The sequence below is a fragment of the Gossypium arboreum genome, chromosome 5, assembly GCF_025698485.1.
Source record: "Gossypium arboreum isolate Shixiya-1 chromosome 5, ASM2569848v2, whole genome shotgun sequence".
In the NCBI taxonomy this organism is placed as follows: domain Eukaryota; kingdom Viridiplantae; phylum Streptophyta; class Magnoliopsida; order Malvales; family Malvaceae; genus Gossypium; species Gossypium arboreum.
The window spans coordinates 54,786,359-54,808,393 of record NC_069074.1 but is presented as its reverse complement, the minus strand read 5'-3'; the positions used below and the strand labels follow the sequence as shown (position 1 = coordinate 54,808,393).

At 38.2% G+C, this 22,035-nt stretch overlaps 1 pseudogene; it reads right to left on the bottom strand.

The window, feature by feature from the left end:
- Positions 1 to 1,744: 1,744 nt before the first annotated feature.
- On the bottom strand, positions 1,745 to 12,954 carry LOC128292676 (uncharacterized; annotated as a pseudogene).
- Between the last annotated feature and the right edge of the window lie 9,081 nt (positions 12,955 to 22,035).

Below are 22,035 nucleotides of genomic sequence, written 5' to 3'. Positions count from 1 at the left end.
TCTAGATTATTCTAGTGCATTCATAGCTGAATTTAATTAGTCTTTAAGTTATTAGTTTGTCCATTCGGCTACTACTTATTAGCCTATAAACAGTTTGCACATTTCATTGTAAAGGGACTTTTGCCAAAATTGTTAATGAACATTTGTTCTTGTGAGGTTGCTTCCTCTCATATCTCGTACAAGTTTCGAAAGACTTATCTGGCTTGTGCTAGTGGCGTCAATCGTCTTGTTCGAACTTATCACCAATCTTGGTATGGCGTTCACCTATCCATCTATCCATCTTTTCACCTTAACAATATAGGAACTGGGGTGACACTTCTTAGTGTTGAATCATTCCTGACGTTAAGTTCGTTTTCCATTCCCATCCTTCGAATTATTTTCTTGTTATTCCAAGCTGAGCCATTTAACCATCATCCATCTTTGCTACTAAATCGAACCTATTACTAAATTCACCCTACTTTGAAACCTTCCGCTTACCCGTATCTTTTCATTCACTTCTAGTTCTAAAACCCAAAGCACGAACGACTCTTTCGAACGACGATCGGGCAACTAAGTGAATTCGACTCATCATCCTGAGCCGGATCACATCAAAGCGTAAGATGCCTATTGATATTCGGCATCTATGATGTTCACACTAACTTAAATTCTGTTCACATTTGTATTTAACATGTTCAGACAAAAGCATTAAAATTTGGTTCATGCTTAGAGATGGTGCATGAATTGGCCGAACCATCATGTTGCTTCACTTGATGCATTCATGCATACTAAGCCTAGAAGAAAAGCCATAGTTCATGAATGTGCAGCACTTTAATACTCCTACACCTCCCTTGGCCGAATGAAGCTTTAATGTACCTTGAATACTTGAATGGACATCTTGGATATGCATGATACATGCATGAAACGTCCCAGTGCATGTTCTTCCTTAATTATGGTCCATGAATCTTCAAATACATGTACATAAAATAGGCCCCACTTGCATGAACGTCCCCAATACATGAATTCCTTCAAATGCCATCCATTGAACACTAGTTGTGAATGCATCCTTCCACACGATGTATTAAGCCATGCATGTACTTGCATTAATGGCTCCTTCATGTATTTGGTCACTTTGTGGAACTTAACTCTTGGCCAAAAGGTTGCTTAGGGATCACCAATAGCCAGCCCACTATGCATAAATTCGTTCATGCATGAACTCTTATATTCCATGTACCTAGCCGTGCATGAATCTCATTAAATGTACTCAATACATTCGGCTGAACCTACAAGAAACATGAACACATTAAATCCCCATGTATATTCAGCTGAACATGTTAAGAGCATGAACTAAGCATCATAAACATCATGCTAAGCTAAACTAAACACATTAATTAAAGACTAGCAAGTAGCATTAAGTTCGGCTAGCTCAAACTAAGTGAAAACATTTAATGAACTTATTTGAGCTAGGATTTTCATTAATGAGCTATAGCAAACTAATTAGTATAAAACTAAAACTTAGTTTAATTTATTGAAATAAAGAACGAGCTGAAAGTAAGCTCGATTAAGCTGAAACGAGCTCAAATGAGCTGAGTTGAGCTGGACAGAACTCGAGGAGCTGGAAATGAGCTAGGATCAGCTTGCCAATAATGCACGAGTTCTTTGTATAGTTGCTTCGAGCTGATTTTGTGAGCATTGGCCCTTGTTTCAAACCAAGGTTTTGCATTAGAAGCTAAAATAACTTCTAGGAAATGCTTAGCACAAGCTCGAGTTATGGGTGTTTTTGGAAGCTCAATTGAATCTTGATATGCACTTGAGCGAGCCCCGGGTGTGCATACATCACAACTTCTTTGCCTTTTCTTGATTCACCAACGAATTTGTTAAACTTTGCAGGATTGCTTTGTTCCTTTGGGCGATTAGGGAAGTCTTTTTTTCTCGTACCTTGTCCCCACTTTGAGTTGTTTGAGGGGTTGGCATAGGTACAAACAGCGCTTTTCTTCTTGAGTTGTTTTTCTACTTTGATTGCAACATGAACCATGTCGGTCACCTCAACATAGTGCTGGAGCTCTACCACATTAGCAATCTCTCGATTTAGCCCGACTAAGAACCTAGCCATGGTTGCCTCACGGTCTTCTTCCACATTCGCACGAATCATTGCTACTTCCATCTCTTTGAAATAATCCTCCACGCTCCAGTGACCTTGGGTAAGGTTTTGCAACTTTTGGTATAATTCCTGATGGTAATAGGACGGAATAAATCTCTTTCTCATCACCGCCTTCATCTCTTGCCATGTTGAGATTGGTCTCTCTCCGTTTCGTCTTTGACTTGTTGTTAATTGGTCCCACCACACCATGGCGTAGTCGGAGAATTTGATAGCCGCCAACTTGACTTTCTTGGCCTCCGAGTAGTTATGGCAGTCGAACACCAATTCTATTTTCTTTTCCCACTCCAAGTACGCCTCCGGATCAGACTTGCCTTTGAAGGGTGCTATGGAGAGCTTAATGTTTTTCAAATCATCATCAACTCAGCCTCGATCCCTTTGACCCCGATTCCGCTGATCTCGGCATTGCTCACTTTAATTTGAACCTTGGTCACTTTCTAAATCACTTGGGTCATACATCTCATCTTCGAATGGCCTTGCTCGTCCTCTTTCACGTCTAGGGCCTTGAGGCGTTCTTTCTCGTCGCCCCCTCTCTTCGACTCGGTCTAGTCTCTCATTTATGGATTCGAGTTCATTGAGGAAAATACGTTGGATTTCCCTTAGGAGGGCTTGTTGGCCTAAATCAGGGACTCCTCCACCTCCGGGAGCCACGTTCCTCACGATGATACGATCCGCCTCGGGGTGAGTCGAGTCATATGTGATTTTGACCGATCGTCTACGAAGAAGTAGCGTTCGATTTGTTCACAAGGATGTTTTAACGTAAATAATGGCGAAAGCTATGTAAAAGGATTCAAAGATGGGTTTATGGATATGAAGTTTATGTAGATGGATTTATGGATATAAAGTTTTTGTAGGTTTGGTTATAATGAAACGAAAAGATGGAATGGAATGGAAATGAAAATGATCAAAAAAAACAAACACGAACCAATATTAGAAAATATTGACCCAAATGTTTATAAGTTTTCAAGGTGGTCAGATGGAGAATATGAGAACCTCGACCCGCTACTTAGAAAAGTAGGAACCTTGGTATGTTTGAACGCCACACTACGAGTAGTGATAAGTTCAGTTTTCAACAAAGAAAATGGATGACACAACTAGAACACTAGGTAGCCAACAAATCTTTGAACGAAAATAGAGAAAAGTTTGCCTCACAAATTTGGCAGAATATCATTCAAAAATGTCCAAAAAGTAGTGTTCCTTCAAAAGGCTGGTTACATGAATTTATAGTGTCAAAAGGAAAGCTAGCTGAAAGGTCACTTTTAATGAAGCTAATAATGAGGCCTAATGAAAAGTCACAACTATAGAAATTCTATTCCAAGTAACTCCAGCCTTCAATGTGATTTACTTCTTCAATTAAGTTGCTTTCAAATTCTTTTGAAGTCTCCATGAGCAACCGAAAAGACACCAGCTTCTTTGGTGGAGAATTGAATGCATGTAGTGATTACTCATGAAGCAAACGGTTATGGAAGATGAAACAAAGTTGCTGCCTAATTTAAAGAAGAATAATGCTCTCCTTTAATTGATAGAAACAACTTCTTAATGATATTTAAAGAGTAACAACCCTCTCTTTTGTAACTGAAATCTCTTGAAAAGTCACCTTATTGAATGCATAACAGCCTTTAATAATAATAGATGGGAGCTAAAAAGTCACATGCAATTAACACATGTAACCGTCACATTTATTCATTTATTAAGCTTAAAACAAATTAACAACTAACTTAAATAAATGAACTAACACTTATGCATCATTTATTCCAGCAACAAGTTTAATTAAGAGAAGCATTATTAAATGAACTTAAATTCATGCATCAATAAATTATCTTAGGAACTAGATTATTTAAAGAAGCAACTATTAAATAAAGTTCAACAAAAACACTTATTAATTAAACTAAGATGAGTTGAATAAATGTCCAGCAACTCATTTGTTAAACTAAGATGCTTAAATGCATGGTTTAAAATGCAAACTAAATGAACAAATGAGTTACTTAATGCAAGACTTAATTTAATGAAGCTGACTTAAACTAACATCGGAGTCACATAATGTATGACTTTATTAAATGCAGAACACATAATGCATGTCATAATTAAAATATGTATTTAATAAATAAGACATAATTAAAGACTGAAGTAACTAAGATAAATCAAGTCTTTATTCCAACAGCATAAATGAATTTAAAGGTCTCATTTTGCATTTGGGCCCCTTGAGTTTAGGCCAATCTCGATGTCGTCGAGATGTACTGAAACATGATGCGACCGGGATCACATCAGGTTGCCTTGGTAATCCTTTGTTCATGTTACATTCTGGACTTCGCGACATGTTGTAACCTTACCACAAACCTCACAAGATCTCTCAAAAAGAAAGAATGATGGCACTCACACACACTCGTGTTTACGCTCGATTGGCTTTTACCTTCCCTTGAATACGCTCACTCACTCGTGCCTTTTTCCACTCCTTTCTTCTCTTATAACCTCGTAAAGGATTTACTAGGCTTGATCTTCTAGTTTGGGAGTCAGTTTCAAAAGGGTAACAATGGACATGTGTATAGGTTTAGGGTTGGTTGAAAGAACAGGGAATTGGGTAAAAAGTGTGGCGTGTATTTAATTAGGGAGATTAGAATAGAAGGTGGATCGGGAACTATGTCGAATCAAAGCTTGATGTTCAAATAACAATCGAATTACATAAAACACCTCTCCTTTTTTTCGAATTTTTTTTTGAATTTTTTTAAATTTTTTTTGAAATATTTTTTAATATACTTTTTTTATCACTACTAAAATGATAATTACAATGTAATACTTGAATTTCACGAAGTAATTTTTTTTGTATATATATATTTTTGTTTATAAACTACTAAAATGATAAATACAATATAATACTTGAATTTCACGAAGCAAAATTTTTTTTCTGAACCTACTCCGGGAATGCTCCGCTCCGAATGTCTAAGCTTCTCATTTTAGGTAGCTCTGATACCAAATAATACGAGCTCGCCTCGTCTTGAGTGGAGTCGTATGTAGATTGCCCGATCGTCTATGAGAAAAAGTTGAGTATGGAATAGAGAAGTGATTCCGGGTTTGAAAGAGACTTTGATGTCAAAGTTTAGGTTCGAGAATGGTGATTAAGTTTAGGTTTAAGAAAGAAAGAAGTTGGGATAGTTGGTAGGTTGTTTATGGTTCGGGAAAGAAACGAATTTTGTTGAATTGGAATATTTGGGAAATGGACGAAATATGGTATGGTTGGTCCTAAGAACAAGTTGAACCGATATTAGCAAATATCGACCCGAAACTTATTAGTTCTTAGGAAGGGATGGTTGAAACGAAATGGACCTCGACCCACTATCTAAGCAGATAGGAACCTCGGTATAAAGGGTTTTGAATGCCACACTAAAACTAGTGATAAGTTCGGTTTCGTGAAAGAATTAGGTTGACACCACTACTAGGTAGATAAGCCAACAAAAATCTTAAATGAGACTTAGAGAAGAAATTCTTACAAGAACAAAAGTTCAGCTATATAAAATTTGGCAAAAAGTGCCTTTACAAGAAATAAACAAACTATTTATAGCTGTTGCAAAGGCTAGCCGAATAGCCATTTTAGGTAGCTAATTAACCTTTTGTTTTCTTCCTAATTAAGCTAGAAAATTCCAGATTTATTTAGGAAGTTTCCTTGAAGCTTCTTGTCTTTGGAGAACTCATTAGATGGCATTCTAGAAGCATTTGTTCAGCTGGAATTAATGGCACGTTTTGGGAGCTGAAATGCATATTTAAATTCGGCATTGGAACTTGAGAGCTTAATTAAGCTGATGCTTGGAAGAGTTGAATGGTCTTAGCATTTAAATGAGCTCCTTGAGTAGTTGGCCGGCCATAAAGTGTGAAAACAATTCAATGGACAGCCCCTCAATGTGAACGCATGGTTGTTGGTGTGAAAGTCTTGAGTGCCAGCTTCGAAAATTGAGTAGCCACGTTGGGGAGAGTAACCATCAGCTAATGGTGAATGTTACATTGACCGAACCATCATGGCTTTTGGGAAAACTAATTCAGCAACTTTAATTTGATTAAATGTCATCCCATGCTTAGCACCTGCACACACAAATTAATTCAGCACATTAATTAATTTAAACACATTAATTTTGGCTGCTCAAGACACATTTAAAACTTGTAGTAGCTAAGACAATTTAATTATGCAAGGTTAAGACATGTATTAAATCGGCTGGAACTTAGACAAATTTAATAGCAAGAATCAGCTGGGCAAATTTAATGAGCAGCTCATTTAAAATCGGTCTTAAACTTGACAAAATTAATTAGCTAATAAATTAAGCTAGTTTAAGACACCATTATACCTATTTATAAAGTCTAGATTATGACAAATTAATTATTAAGACCTAATTAACTAACTTAGCTAACAGCAAATTAAATGATTTTATTCCAGCAGATTAAACGAAAAAAATAAAATGAGCAGAAAACAGGCTCTTATGTTAAGATGAGCTGATTTGAGCTTGAAGGAGAATGCATGGGTTGCTCGGCTTGCTGATCCGAGAGCTTTCGATAAGTCCAGCAACGGTTTCACCCCAACCAAACTCTATCAACTAAAGTGTTGTTGCATCTTTGAATCTCTTTGCTCGAGCTCGGGTAACCGGTCCTACTGGCAACTCGAGAGGATCTACATTGGCAGCTGGCAACTCGGGAGGTGTGGTCGTATCAACTTGCAGGCGATGAGCACTTACCACGAAACCTAAAAATACAACCTCATTAGTACAAAACGAACATTTCTTTAAGTTGGCATAAAGTACCTCTTTCCGTAGTACTTCCAACACCGCTCACAGATGCTGAACATGTTCTTCCAATGATTTACTATAAATCAAAATATCATCAAAATACACAACAAAAAATTTTCCAATAAACGCAAGCAAAACATGATTCATCAAACACATGAAAGTACTAGGGGCATTTGTAAGGCCGAATGGAATTACCAACCATTCGTACAAACCGTATTTCATCTTGAATGTGGTTTTCCACTCGTCACCCTTCCGCATATGGATTTGATGGTAGCCGCTCTTTAGATCAATCTTTGAAAAGATTTGGCTTCGTTAAGTTCATCGAGCATGCATCAAGGCGGGGAATAGGGTGTTGATATTTAACAGTTATTTTGTTGATGGCACGACAGTCTACACACATTCGCCATGAACCATCCTTTTTAGGCACTAGCAACACCGGCACCGCATACGGACTTAAGTTTTTACGAATGTAGCTGATACGATCTGCCTCGGAAGAGTCGAGTCGTATTAGTGTGCCCGATCGTCAACAAAAAGTTACGTTAGGTTTAATTGAAAAGGTCAGATGAAGGAAAGATGGGTATTGGTTTTGGGTTCGGATTAGAATAGGTAAGAAGAGTTTGAAAATTCGGGTTTGGAGTCCGAATAGGTATGGATGAAGGAATTGGTTCAATTAGGTAAATGGAGAAATGGGGTTGAACTAAAAGTGCAAACAAGAACCAATACCGATTTGGTATCGACCCGTTGTTTATAAGCTCTTTTAGTTCGGTTTGGAATTGGTAAAGGAAAAACCTCAACCCACTATCTAACAAGATAGGAACCTCGGTATGTTTGAACGCCACACTACGAGTAGTGATAAGTTCGGTTTTGACAAAGAGCAACGGCTGACACACTAGAACGCTAGGAAGCCAATCGAATCTTTGAACGAAATTGGAGAAAAAGTTTTGCCTAACAAATTCGGCAGCATAACATTAACAAAAGTCCAAAGAGTTCTTTACAAAGTAACACAAGCCACAATTTATAATGAATGCAAGGGGTAGCCGAATAGGCTCTTGAGGTAGCTAAATGGTTTCTGAAAATTCCAGAATTTTGATGAAGCTTCCTTGAAGTTTCTTGTGCATGGAGAATGGTAAGGGGCAGCTTCTAGATGCCTTGGTTCAATAGAAAAATTGAATGAATTGTTTGGGAGCTGAAATGCCATCAATAGGTTCAGCCAAATGCTTGAATTTGGAATTAATCTCTGCTTGATTCAGCCGAATGTTCATGTGATTAAGGAGCTGTCTAGAGCACTTCAATAGTCTTAGAATGTGAACAAACCGATTTGAACAGCCACACATGTGTGAACAAACAAAACCGAATAGCCCTTGGTGTGAAAGGAATAATCGGGTGGGTGTGAACAGCCTTAATTTGTCTTGGGCAGCCAATCGGTCTTCTTGAAGAGTTGTAAGGTTTGGCTGAATGGTCACTTAGGGAACACCAAAGATCAGCACACCAATTTTAAATCATCCATGCACCTATGACGTCCAAGGGGTAATGTACCTACAACATTTAATTCAGCAAATTAAATCCCTTTTAGACACATTAAATTTGGCAACATAGACAAATAAATCTTGCACCATAAATTAGGCTGGACATAATTAATCTTTGTAATAGTTAAGACATATTTAATTGGTCCTAATTAATTAAGTACTTAATTTAGAACATAATTAAAACATGTCCAGATTATGACAAATTAATTATTAAAACAAATAACTAATAAAACTAACAGCAACTTAAATGATTTATTCCAGCATAATAAACGCAATAATGAAATGAGTGAAACGAGCTCGTTGAGCTAAGTTAAGTTGAAGTTGAGCTGATTTGAGCTGATTTGAGCTTGAAGGAGTATGCATGGTTTGCTTGGCTTGCTGGTCCAAGAGCTTTCAAGAAGTCCACAACGGTTTCACCCCAAACTCTATCAACTAAGGTTGTTGTTGCGTCTTTGAATCTCTTTGCTCGAGCTCGGGTGATCGGTCCTACGGGCAATTCGAGAGGATCTTCATTGGCGATCGACAACTCGGGAGGTGTGGTTGTATCATTCCCCTCTCTTGAGCGATTTGCCCCCAAATCGTCACCTATATCATAGAAAGAGAGATCAGCTACATTAAAGGTAGCACTTACATTGTACTCACCTGGGAGATCAAGTTTATAAGAATTATCGTTTATTCGTTCCAAAACTTGAAACGGCCCATCTCCTCTCGGCAATAACTTCGACTTTCGCTGAGCCGGAAACCTTTCTTTTCGCATATGAACCCACACCCAATCTCCGGGTTCAAAAACTACTCGTTTTCGGCCTTTGTTCGCATTACGCACATAGGACTCAGTCCTAGCCTCGATATTGGCCCGCACCTTGCTGTGTAAATCCTTGACAAAATCTGCCTTTTTCTTCGCATCTACATGGACAAACTGATCAGTAGGTAAAGGCAATAGATCTAAAGGAGTCAAGGGATTAAAACCGTAAACAATTTCAAATGGGGAGAATTTAGTCGCAGAATGGATGAACGATTATACACAAACTCAATATGGGGTGACAGTCCTCCCGTCTTCAAATTCTTACGAACGATGGCCCAAGCAAAGTAGATAGAACTCTATTGACAACTTCCGTTTGGCCATCGGTTTGGGGGTGGCGGTGGTCGAAAATGTAAGTTTGGTCCCTAATTTACCCCACAAAGACCTCCAAAAGTGACTTAAAATTTTGCATCTCGGTCCGACACGATCGTACGAGGAATGCCATGTAGTCTAACGATATCCCTAAAAAACAAGTTCGCAACATGAATGGCATCGTCAGTTTTAGTACAGGCAATAAAATGAGACATTTTTGAAAATCTATCAACAACAACAAAAATAAAATCCTTCCCCGTTTTTGTGCGCGGAAGTCCGAGAACAAAATCCATGGAGATGTCAATCCACGATGTTTGAGGAATGGGCAATGGTGTGTACAAGCCATGGGGTTGAACCTTTGATTTAGCCTTTTTGCAGGCTATACACCTTTTGCAAACTCGCTCCACATCTTTTCGCATCTGCGGCCAATAAAAATGTTCATGGAGAGTGGCTAGTGTCTTATTGACTCCGAAGTGTCCCATAAGCCCGCCACTATGCGCCTCATGCACTAATAGGTCTCGAACAGATCCACAAGGAATGCATAGTTTACCTTCTCGGAAAAGATAGCCCTCGTACCTATAAAAATTTTCAAAAGGACCTTTCTCGCAAGAAACAAATATCTCTCAAAAATCGGAATCGTTTACATAGGAATCTTTTAATAATGTAAAACCAAGAATCTTAGAATCCAAATATGATAATGAGTATACCTTCTTGAAAGCGCATCAGCCACAATATTATCTTTACCTTTCTTATATTTGATGACATATGGAAACGACTCAAGGTATTCAACCCACTTCGCGTGGCGTCGGTTCAACTTATGTTGGCCTTTGATGTGCTTCAAGGCTTCATGATCGGAATGAATAACGAATTCCTTAGGCCACAAGTAATGTTGCCATGTCTCAAGGGCTCGTATGAGTAGCGTACATCTCTTTATCATACACCGGATAGTTGAGTACGGCTCCATTGAGTTTTTCACTAAAGTAAGCCACAGGACGTCCGTCTTGTGTCAACACGGCCCCGATTCTAATGCCCGAAGCATCGCACTCGATCTCAAAAGTCTTCGAGAAATCTGGAAGGGCAAGCAAAGGAGCGTTAGTGAGATAATCTTTGATTTTTATAAATGATTTCTCTTGTTCATCGTTCCAAATAAAAGAAGAATTTTTTTTTAATAACACTCGTAAGTGGAGCAGCAATTGTGCTAAAATTCGAAACGAATCGTCGGTAGAAACTTGCTAGGCCATGGAAACTTCGAACTTGCGTAACGCTCGTAGGCCTTAGCCAATCTCGTATGGCCTTAATCTTCTCTTGGTCTACCTCAAGACCATTCGCACTAACTACAAATCCTAGAAAAACAGTTTTGTTAGAACAAAAAGAACATTTCTTTAAATTAGCATATAAGGTCTCTTTTCGCAAAACTTCTAAAACAGATTTGAGATGACTTACATGTTCTTCCATAGATTTGCTGTAAATCAATATATCGTCGAAATATACCACACAAAACTTACCGATGAAAGGCCTTAAGACATGGTTCATTAGTCTCATGAACGTACTTGGAGCATTGGTAAGGCCAAAAGGCATAACCAGCCATTCATATAGTCCGTGCTTGGTCTTGAATGCTATTTTCCATTCGTCTCCTTCTCGCATCCGAATTTGGTGGTAGCCACTCTTCAAATCGATTTTGAGAACACTTTGGCCCCACTAAGCTCATCTAACATGTCATCTAAGCGAGGAATGGGATGACAGATTTGATTGTTATCTTGTTAACGGCTCGGCAATCCACGCACATGCGCCATGTTAAAATCCTTTTGGTACCAATAATACGGAACAAACAGGGGACTTAGGCTCTCGCGAATGTAGCCTTTTTCCATCAGCTCATTGACTTGTCTTTGTAACTCCTTGGTCTCCTCCGGATTGGCTCGGTAAGCAGGTCGATTTGGAATAACCGCTCCCGGCATGAAATCAATTTGATGCTCGATTCCACGAAGTGGTGGAAGACCACTCGGGGTTTCTTCTGAAAAAACATCTTGGAAATCCTGCAACAAAGACAAAATAGGAGGGGGTAGGGTATCGGGTAAATCGTTAGTAGAAATTAATGCTTCCTTGTACAAAAGTACAAGAACAGTTCGATTCATCACCAAAGCCTTCCTCACATCACTAACTCTTGCAAAAACACTCATTTTCTCGATTTTCTTTTCTTTTTCTTCTTTTTCTTGGATATTTTTCTTGTCACTCTCTTTTGTTTTCTTTTTCTTATTTTTCTCTTCTTTTATTTTTTTACAACTTTCTTTTTCTTTTTCTCTCATTTGCTCAATAGAAGCTTTTAGCTTAATTTGGTCTTCATACACTTGTTTGGGAGTCAATGGCGCCAACGTCACATTCTTTCCCATGAATTTGAATGTATACCGGTTGGCATACCCGTCGTGTTGAACTCGTCTATCAAACTGCCACGGTTGGCCAAGTAGCAAATGCCCTGCATGCATCGGTACGACGTCACAAAGAACTTCATCCGAATACTTGCCGATGTTGAAAGAGACAAGTACTTGCTTCGTTACCTTAAGCTCTCCTCCGTCATTGAGCCATTGTAGTTTGTAGGGGCTCGGATGCTTGGTAGTAGGTAAACCAAGTCTTTCAACCATCATGGTACTTGCTACATTGGTGCAGCTGCCTCCGTCGATAATGACGCTACAGACTTTGCCTCCGACTTGGCACCGAGTGTGGAAGATATTTCTCGTTGGAGATCATTCTCGCGCCTTGGAGACTTAGACTTCGTTTTACAACAAGTAGTTCTCCTTCCATGGGTTGTTCCACGTCCTCCTCGACTTCAGAAGCTGATTCAGATTCTTTCTCCTCCTCATCCTCCGTTTCGATCTCACCATCGGCTCGTAATACCATGGTCCTTCGATTTGGGCATTGGCTTGCTATGTGGCCTCTTCCGAGACACTTAAAACATTTAATATCCCGATTTCGATTGTATGACGATTCGGGTGCCTTGCCTTTGTTCATTTCGGCGATGGGCTTGTTGGTTTTTGGAGGTACCGTGGTCTCCTTCCCTCGAGGATTGGCAGGTCCTTTGCTTGATCCTTGGCTCCACCTTGAAGGGTTGGAAGTAGGAAACCCTCGACTTGGGCCTTTTCTCTTGAGTTGTCTTTCCACCTTGATGGCCATATGGACCATATCAACCACTTCAATGTAGTGTTGTAATTCCACTACGTTTGCTATATCTCGATTTAGACCAGCTAGGAATCTCGCCATCGTTGCTTCGGGATCTTCTTGGACATCCGCTCGAATCATCGCGATTTCCATCTCTTTGTAGTAATCCTCGACACTTTTGGACCCTTGTGTGAGATTTTGGAGTTTTTGGTGCAACTCCCGGTGGTAGTACACAGGGATAAATCGTCGCCTCATCACCGCCTTCATTTCGGTCCATGTAGAGATAGGACGTTCACCGTTACGCCTCCGACTAGTGGTTAGTTGTTCCCACCAAATCATGGCGTAGTTCGAAAACTCTATTGCGGCTAGTTTCACCTTTTTATTCTCGGAGTAGTTGTGACAATCGAACACCAACTCTATCTTTTTTTCCCACTCAAGATAGGCCTCCGGATCCGATCTACCTTGAAACGGTGGAATAGTCAGTTTAATGTTCTTGAGATCATCATCTTCGCGTCTTCGATCTCGTTGTCGGTGTTGCCTACGTCAATCACTAGCATTAGACTCTTGTTCACTTTCAAGATCACTAAGGTCATTTGCTTCATCGTCTTGGACCCTTCGTCTTCCCTGGTTCTGATTTGGTCTCTCCCGTCTTGGTCTAACCCCCTCGGGTGCTCTTTCACGTTGGCCATTCACTTCAACTTGGAACAAATGATATTCGATGGGATTGAGCCTTCGATCTAGGAGTTGCTCCATTTCTCGTAATAAGCCTTGCATGTTTAAGTCGGGGACGTTGCGAATGGGTTGTCTTGCCGGACGATCTTCCACGTTGTGATCTGACTCGTGTGACATTAAAACGTTGTTAAAGTAAACCTCACCACAAAAGCTCACAATCTCTCGGAAAGGAAAAGAAGTTGTTTCTCTCACACTCGTGTTTACACTCGAAATTAGGCTTTTACCTCCACTCTATTGCACCTACAACTCTCGTGCCTTTTACCTCTCTTAACCTTTTCTCGTGATTTCGTAAGCAGATTCGTTAAGGCTTAGTCCTTGGTCTAGGTGGTCGGTTCAAAAGGGGTAACAAGTGATTGATGTATTCGGTTTCGGGTAGGCTGAAAGAATAAAGAATTGGGTTAAAAGTGTGGCGTATTAGGAAGAGTAGGATAGAAGATGGATCAGAAACTATATCAACTCAAAGCTTGACTATCAACTAACAATTGAATTGCATAAATCACTTTTTTTTTCGATTTTTTTTCAGAATTTTTTTTTCAAACTTGTATAACTTTTTTTTGTACTATATCAGCAAACTAAATACAATAGAAGCACTTTTGTACACGATTTTTTTTTCTCCGGCTGCGTGAATTTTTGTTTTTATAATAACAGTAACAAACCAATCAAAATGAGAAAACTTCGGTATACGAAAAAATATTTTTTTCTATACTCTTTCTTTCTTTTTTTTTTTCTGACCCTACCTCTGGAATACTCGGCTTCAAACGTCTAAGCTTCTCGTTTTAAGTAGCTCTGATACCAGATGATACGATCCACCTCGGAAGAGTCGAGTCGTATTAGTGTGCCCGATCGTCAACAAGAAGTTACGTTAGGTTTAATTGAAAAGGTCAGATGAAGGAAAGAAGGGTATTGGTTTTGGGTTCGGATTAGAATAGGTAAGAAGAGTTTGAAAATTCGGGTTTGGAGTCCGAATAGGTATGGATGAAGGAATTGGTTCAATTAGGTAAATGGAGAAATGGGGTTGAACAAAAAGTGCAAACAAGAACCAATACCGATTTGGTATCGACCGTTGTTTATAAGCTCTTTTAGTTCGGTTTGGAATTGGTAAAGGAAAACCTCGACCCACTATCTAACAAGATAGGAACCTCGGTATGTTTGAACGCCACACTACGAGTAGTGATAAGTTCGGTTTCGACAAAGAGCAACGGCTGACACATTAGAACGCTAGGAAGCCAATTGAATCTTTGAACGAAATTGGAGAAAAAGTTTTGCCTAACAAATTCGGCAGCATAACATTAACAAAAGTCCAAAGAGTTCTTTACAAAGTAACACAAGCCACAATTTATAATGAATGCAAGGGGTAGCCAAATAGGCTCTTGAGGTAGCTAAATGGTTTCTGAAAATTCCAGAATTTTGATGAAGCTTCCTTGAAGTTTCTTGTGCATGGAGAACAGTAAGGGGCAGCTTCTAGATGCCTTGGTTCAATAGAAAAATTGAATGAATTGTTTGGGAGCTGAAATGCCATCAATAGGTTCAGCCAAATGCTTGAATTTGGAATTAATGCTGCTGCTTGATTCAGCCGAATGTTCATGTGATTAAGGAGCTGTCTAGAGCACTTCAATAGTCTTAGAATGTGAACAAACCGATTTGAACAGCCACACATGTGTGAACAAACAAAACCGAACAGCCCTTGGTGTGAAAGGAATAATCGGTGGGTGTGAACAGCCTTAATTTGTCTTGGGCAGCCAATCGGTCTTCTTGAAGAGTTGTAAGGTTTGGCTGAATGGTCACTTAGGGAACACCAAAGATCAGCACACCAATTTTAAATCATCCATGCACCTATGACGTCCAAGGGGTAATGTACCTACAACATTTAATTCAGCAAATTAAATCCCTTTTAGACACATTAAATTCGACAACATAGACAAATAAATCTTGCACCATAAATTAGGCTGGACATAATTAATCTTTGTAATAGTTAAGACATATTTAATTGGTCCTAATTAATTAAGTACTTAATTTAGAACATAATTAAAACATGTCCAGATTATGACAAATTAATTATTAAAACAAATAACTAATAAAACTAACAGCAACTTAAATGATTTATTCCAGCATAATAAACGCAATAATGAAATGAGCTGAAACGAGCTCGTTGAGCTAAGTTAAGTTGAAGTTGAGCTGATTTGAGCTGATTTGAGCTTGAAGGAGTATGCATGGTTTTGCTTGGCTTGCTGGTCCAAGAGCTTTCAAGAAGTCCAGCAACGGTTTCACCCCAAACTCTATCAACTAAGGTTGTTGTTGCGTCTTTGAATCTCTTTGCTCGAGCTCGGGTGATCGGTCCTACGGACAATTCGAGAGGATCTTCATTGGCAGTCGACAACTCGGGAGGTGTGGTTGTATCAGTAGCCCTTTTCCATTAATTCGGCCACTTCCCTTTGCAGTTCCTTTGTTTCCTCGGGATTACTCTTGATGTGATCCGGCCCGGGTAGATGAGTCGAATTCACGTAGTTGCCTGATCGTAGTTCGAGAGAGTCATTCGTGCTTCGGGTTTTAGAACTAGAAGTGAATGAAAAGATACGGGTAAGCGGAAGGTTTCAAAGTAGGGTGAATTTAGTAATAGGTTTAATTTAGTAGCAAAGATGGATGATGGTTAAATGACTCAGTTTGGAATAACAAGAAAATAATTCGAAGGATGGGAATGGAAAACGAACTTAACGTCAAGAATGATTCAACACTAAGAAGTGTCACCCCAGTTCCTATATTGTTAAGGTGAAAATATGGATAGATGGATAGGTGAACGCCACACCAAGATTGGTGATAAGTTCAAACAAGACGATTGACGCCACTAGCACAAGCCAGATAAGTCTTTCGAAACTTGTACGAGATATGAGAGGAAGTAACCTCACAAGAACAAATGTTCATTAACAATTTTGGCAAAAAGTTTCTTACAATTGAAAGAAAACAAATACTTATAGGCACATAGATGACCATTCAAATTCGGCATCTAGGTGTTCACACAATAATAAAAACATTCACACTAATGTATTAAAATAGTTCATAAATTCGACAGATTCATGAACTAGTTGAATGGACACTTTCTTCCCCCTAAGTGTGTGCATGAATGCTTAATCATAAAGAAAGGCTTCAAGTGACTTGTATGTGCACCAAAGGTTGCATTCATCTCCTTGGGACGTTCATGCACTTGTATGGAACATGTATCCTCATAATTAAACTCTTTAATAGCATGTAGGTTCATAAATGGCAGCATGAACCTATTAAATTCGTTCTCCCCTTTGTGCATACACTTAATTCAATCAATGTGTTGAATTATTGAGTTAATTCCTTCCTTTGGACGTTTTTGAACCCATGCATGTGTAGTAGCTTATAGGTCAATTCAAAGTGTGAACAGCTACTTCTTGGCCGAATAAGTGCCTTGGAAAGTTAGGAGACAGCCACCATACATTGATACGAGCATGCCCCGCGAACTTCATCGAACAAGCCTGTCAAGCCGAGCATTGACATGTTGGCAAGCTGATCCAAGCTCGTTTCCAGCTTCACTAGCTCCGTCTAGCTCAAATCCAGCTTATTCGAGCTCAATCCAACTTGCCTGAGCTAAACTGAGCTCACTTTATTGTATTTAGCTTGTCGATATAGTACAACAAAAAGAAGTTATACAAGTTAAAAAAAAAACTAAAAAAATTCGAAAAAAAATCAAAAAAAAAGAAAAAGAGTGATTTATGCAAATCAATTGATACTTGATCGTCAAGCTTTGATCTGATATAGTTCCCGACCCTTCTTCTATTCTACTCTCCTTAATTTGCCACATTTTTTTTCTTGCCCAATTCCCTGTTCTTTCAGCCAACCTTAAACCTATACGCGTCTCCCTTGTTACCCTATTGAAACCGACCCCTAAGCCTACGATAAAGCCTTGGAAAGTCCGACTACGAAGTTGCGAGAGAAAAGATTGAGAGGTAAAAGGCACGAGCGAGTGAGATCATTCGAGCGGAGGTAAAAGCCAAACGAGTGTAAACACGAGCGAGAGTGACACCTTTTTTCTTCTTCTTTCCGAGCGAAATTGTGAGGTTTGTGGTGAGGTACTTAATTTTTTTTATTTTTTTATTTTGTTTTGTGATCTAACATTTTCTTTTTAGCAACAAAAATCATGTCACGCGAAGAGTTCACCGAATTGGAATACCAATACTTGGTTCAAGAAATGCGAAGAATGGCGACTAAACAAGACCAAAGTGATCGAGTTTCTTCAAGTCGTAAAACGGAACCAAGAACCCCACGGAGATATACCCCCGACTACTACCTGAAAAAAGTTCCAATCGTGATTCCTTTTCGTCATCTACTTCGAGACAAAGAGATTCATACTATGACTCATATTCATCAGCGAATTCGAGAAGTGACTTCGATCGAAAGTCCTTTTCATCAAGAAATTCGAGAAGACGAGAAGCCGATTACGATTTTGATTCGTTCCAAGATGGCGTTCGAAAAGAAAGACATACTCCTACTAGATCTTCAAAGAAATCTTACTCGGAGTATTCTTCACGAAGTTTTGATTGTGAATCATATGCAAATAGTTCTTCATCTTTCGAACAAGATTTGTATTCTCATCGTTCTTTTGTACATTCTTGTAAAGAGAAAACAAAGAAAAGAAAAGAAAAAGAACAAGCAAGAGAAGAAAAAGAAAATGAAATAAAAAGAAAAGAGAGGCAAGAGGCAAGTAAGAGAGAAAATGAGCGAATCTTGAGAGAACTTGAAAAAGCCTTTGAAAAAGCCTTTGAAAAGCAAAAAGAAAATGAAAAAGAAAATGAGATTGAAAAAGAGAACGAAAAGAAATTTGAGAGTGAAAAAGAAGATGAAAAAGAAATTGAAACAAAAGAATCGAGTGAGGAAACAAGTGAGCAAGTGAGGATTATTTCTACTAACCCACCTGTTTGATCTTCTTGTGAATTAACTTTTCAGGTTCCTAGAAGTTTGTGCGACCAATTCCATCTACATTACCTTCCAAACGAGAGGTGTTTTAGGTTGTTCGAAAAAGGTAAGTTCACGAATGACTACCACCCACTTGCGATCGAAGGTAAGGAAGGTAAGGATTCTTTGTTTATCGAATCAAAGTCACTTGATTTGGATAATTTTTGTTCACTTACTGTTGTTAACGAATTTGTTTTAAAAGCTGCCATATACAACTTTTATTATGACGATTACTACATTGGCAAATTTGTTGACAACATTGGATTAGTTTTCTCTCAGCGAATTTTGAACATGTTTGATCAAAGTCTGTCACGTAAAAATTCTCATGTGTTTGACCCTGCAAACTTTTTGAACTCATGTGTTAAATCTTTATGTTTAAATAAGCCTACTCAATTGATTTGTGATAAATCTGCCTGTTTGAAAAGTTGCATGTTCGTTAAAAATTCTTTGTTTGGCATCCATGTTAAAAGATCTTCACATGATATGTACAATTGTGTTCTTCATGAACAATCTTTGAGTTTTTGTGAGAAATTTCCATGTACTGATTTGCATTCCCGATTAATACTCGTGAAGTATAAACCTTTGCATTTTGGTATGCTCAGTTTTGTCAAATCAACATGTGTGTTTAAACTAGTGAAATATAATTCGTGTGGTGAGCTGATTATATCTTTTTCTAATATGTTGCTTGTTGGAATTCCTAAACAAGTTCGTGTGTTCAAGCCTGGTATTTGCTACATGAATTTATTTTATGGAAACATTAAGCACTTTGCATCATTTGCAATCAAAATATGTTTGCTTGATGTTCAAACTTTTGATAAGAAGGTGAAATTCAATGATTTGGGTTTCAATTTTGATTCATTTATTAATCACCTTGTTTGGCCACATCTGAAATTTTCGTTTCATTTCGAGAAGGTAAGGCCAACCTATGTTTTTGGAATTGAATCAAATTTCCATGGAAAAGGAAAGTTACCATGGAAATTTGATTCAATTCCAAAAACATAGGTTGGCCTTACCTTCTCGAAATGAAACGAAAATTTTAGATGTGGCCAAACAAGGTGATACGATCTGCCTCGGAAGAGTCGAGTCGTATTAGTGTGCCCGATCGTCAACAAGAAGTTACGTTAGGTTTGATTAAAAAGGTCAGATGAAGGAAAGAAGGGTATTGGTTTTGGGTTCGGATTAGAATAGGTAAGAAGAGTTTGAAAATTTGGGTTTGGAGTCCGAATAGGTATGGATGAAGGAATTGGTTCAATTAGGTAAATGGAGAAATGGGGTTGAACAAAAAGTGCAAACAAGAACCAATACCGATTTGGTATCGACCCGTTGTTTATAAGCTCTTTTAGTTCGATTTGGAATTGGTAAAGGAAAGACCTCGACCCACTATCTAACAAGATAGGAACCTCGGTATGTTTGAACGCCACACTACGAGTAGTGATAAGTTCAGTTTCGACAAAGAGCAACGGCTAACACACTAGAACGCTAGGAAGCCAATCGAATCTTTGAACGAAATTTGAGAAAAGTTTTTGCCTAACAAATTTGGCAGCATAACATTAACAAAAGTCCAAAAATTTCTTTACAAAGTAACACAAGTCACAATTTATAGTGAATGTAAGGGATAGCCGAATAGGCTCTTGAGGTAGCTAAATGGTTTCTGAAAATTCCAGAATTTTGATGAAGCTTCCTTGAAGTTTCTTGTGCATGGAGAATAGTAAGGGGCAGCTTCTAGATGCCTTGGTTCAATAGAAAAATTGAATGAATTGTTTGGGAGCTGAAATGCCATCAATAGGTTCAGCCAAATGCTTGAATTTGGAATTAATGCTGCTGCTTGATTCAGCCGAATGTTCATGTGATTAAGGAGCTGTCTAGAGCACTTCAATAGTCTTAGAATGTGAACAAACCGATTTGAACAGCCACACATGTGTGAACAAACAAAACCGAATAGCCCTTGGTGTGAAAGGAATAATCGGTGGGTGTGAACAGCCTTAATTTGTCTTGGGCAGCCAATCGGTCTTCTTGAAGAGTTGTAAGGTTTGGCTGAATGGTCACTTAGGGAACACCAAAGATCAGCACACCAATTTTAAATCATCCATGCACCTATGCCGTCAAGGGTAATGTACCTACAACATTTAATTCAGCAAATTAAATCCCTTTTAGACACATTAAATTCGCAACATAGACAAATAAATCTTGCACCATAAATTAGGCTGGACATAATTAATCTTTGTAATAGTTAAGACATATTTAATTGGTCCTAATTAATTAAGTACTTAATTTAGAACATAATTAAAACATGTCCAGATTATGACAAATTAATTATTAAAACAAATAACTAATAAAACTAACAGCAACTTAAATGATTTATTCCAGCATAATAAACATAATAATGAAATGAGCTGAAACGAGCTCGTTGAGCTAAGTTAAGTTGAAGTTGAGCTGATTTGAGCTGATTTGAGCTTGAAGGAGTATGCATGGTTTGCTTGGCTTGCTGGTCCAAGAGCTTTCAAGAAGTCCAGCAACGGTTTCACCCCAAACTCTATCAACTAAGGTTGTTGTTGCGTCTTTGAATCTCTTTGCTCGAGCTCAGGTGATCGGTCCTACGGGCAATTCGAGAGGATCTTCATTGGCAGCCGACAACTCGGGAGGTGTGGTTGTATCACAAGGTGATTAATAAATGAATCAAAATTGAAACCCAAATCATTGAATTTCACCTTCTTATCAAAAGTTTGAACATCAAGCAAACATATTTTGATTGCAAATGATGCAAAGTGCTTAATGTTTCCATAAAATGAATTCATGTAGCAAATACCAGGCTTGAACACACGAACTTGTTTAGGAATTCTAACAAGCAACATATTAGAAAAAGATATAATCAACTCACCACACAAATTATATTTCACTAGTTTAAACACACATGTTGATTTGACAAAACCGAGCATACCAAAATGCAAAGGTTCATACTTCAAGAGTATTAATCGGGAATGCAAATCACTACATGGAAATTTCGCACAAAAACTCAAAGATTGTTCATGAAGAACACAATTGCACATATCATGTGAAGATCTTTTAACATGGATGCCAAACAAAGAATTTTTAACGAACATGCAACTTTTCAAACAGCCAGATTTATGACAAATCAATTGAGTAGGCATATTTAAACATAAAGATTTAACATATGAGTTCAAAAAGTTTGCAGGGTCAAACACATCAGAATTTTTACGTGACAGACTTTGATCAAACATGTTCAAAATTCGCTTAGAGCAAACTAATCCAATGTTGTCAACAAATTTGCTAATGTAGTAATTGTTTCAATTTCTTGCTCACTTGTTTTCTCACTCGATTCTTTTTCTTCTGAATCACTCGTTTCTTTTGTTTCAATTTCTTTTTCATCTTCTTTTTCACTCTCAAATTTCTTTTCGTTCTCTTTTTCAATCTCATTTTCTTTTTCATTTTCTTTTTGCTTTTCAAAGGCTTTTTCAAAGGCTTTTTCAGTGTTCTCTCAAGATTCGCTCATTTTCTCTCTTACTTGCCTCTTGCCTCTCTTTTTTTTTTTATTTTATTTTCATTTTCTTCTTTTGCTTTTTCTTTTCTTTTCTTTGTTTTCTCTTTACAAGAATGTACAAAAGAACGATGAGAATACAAATC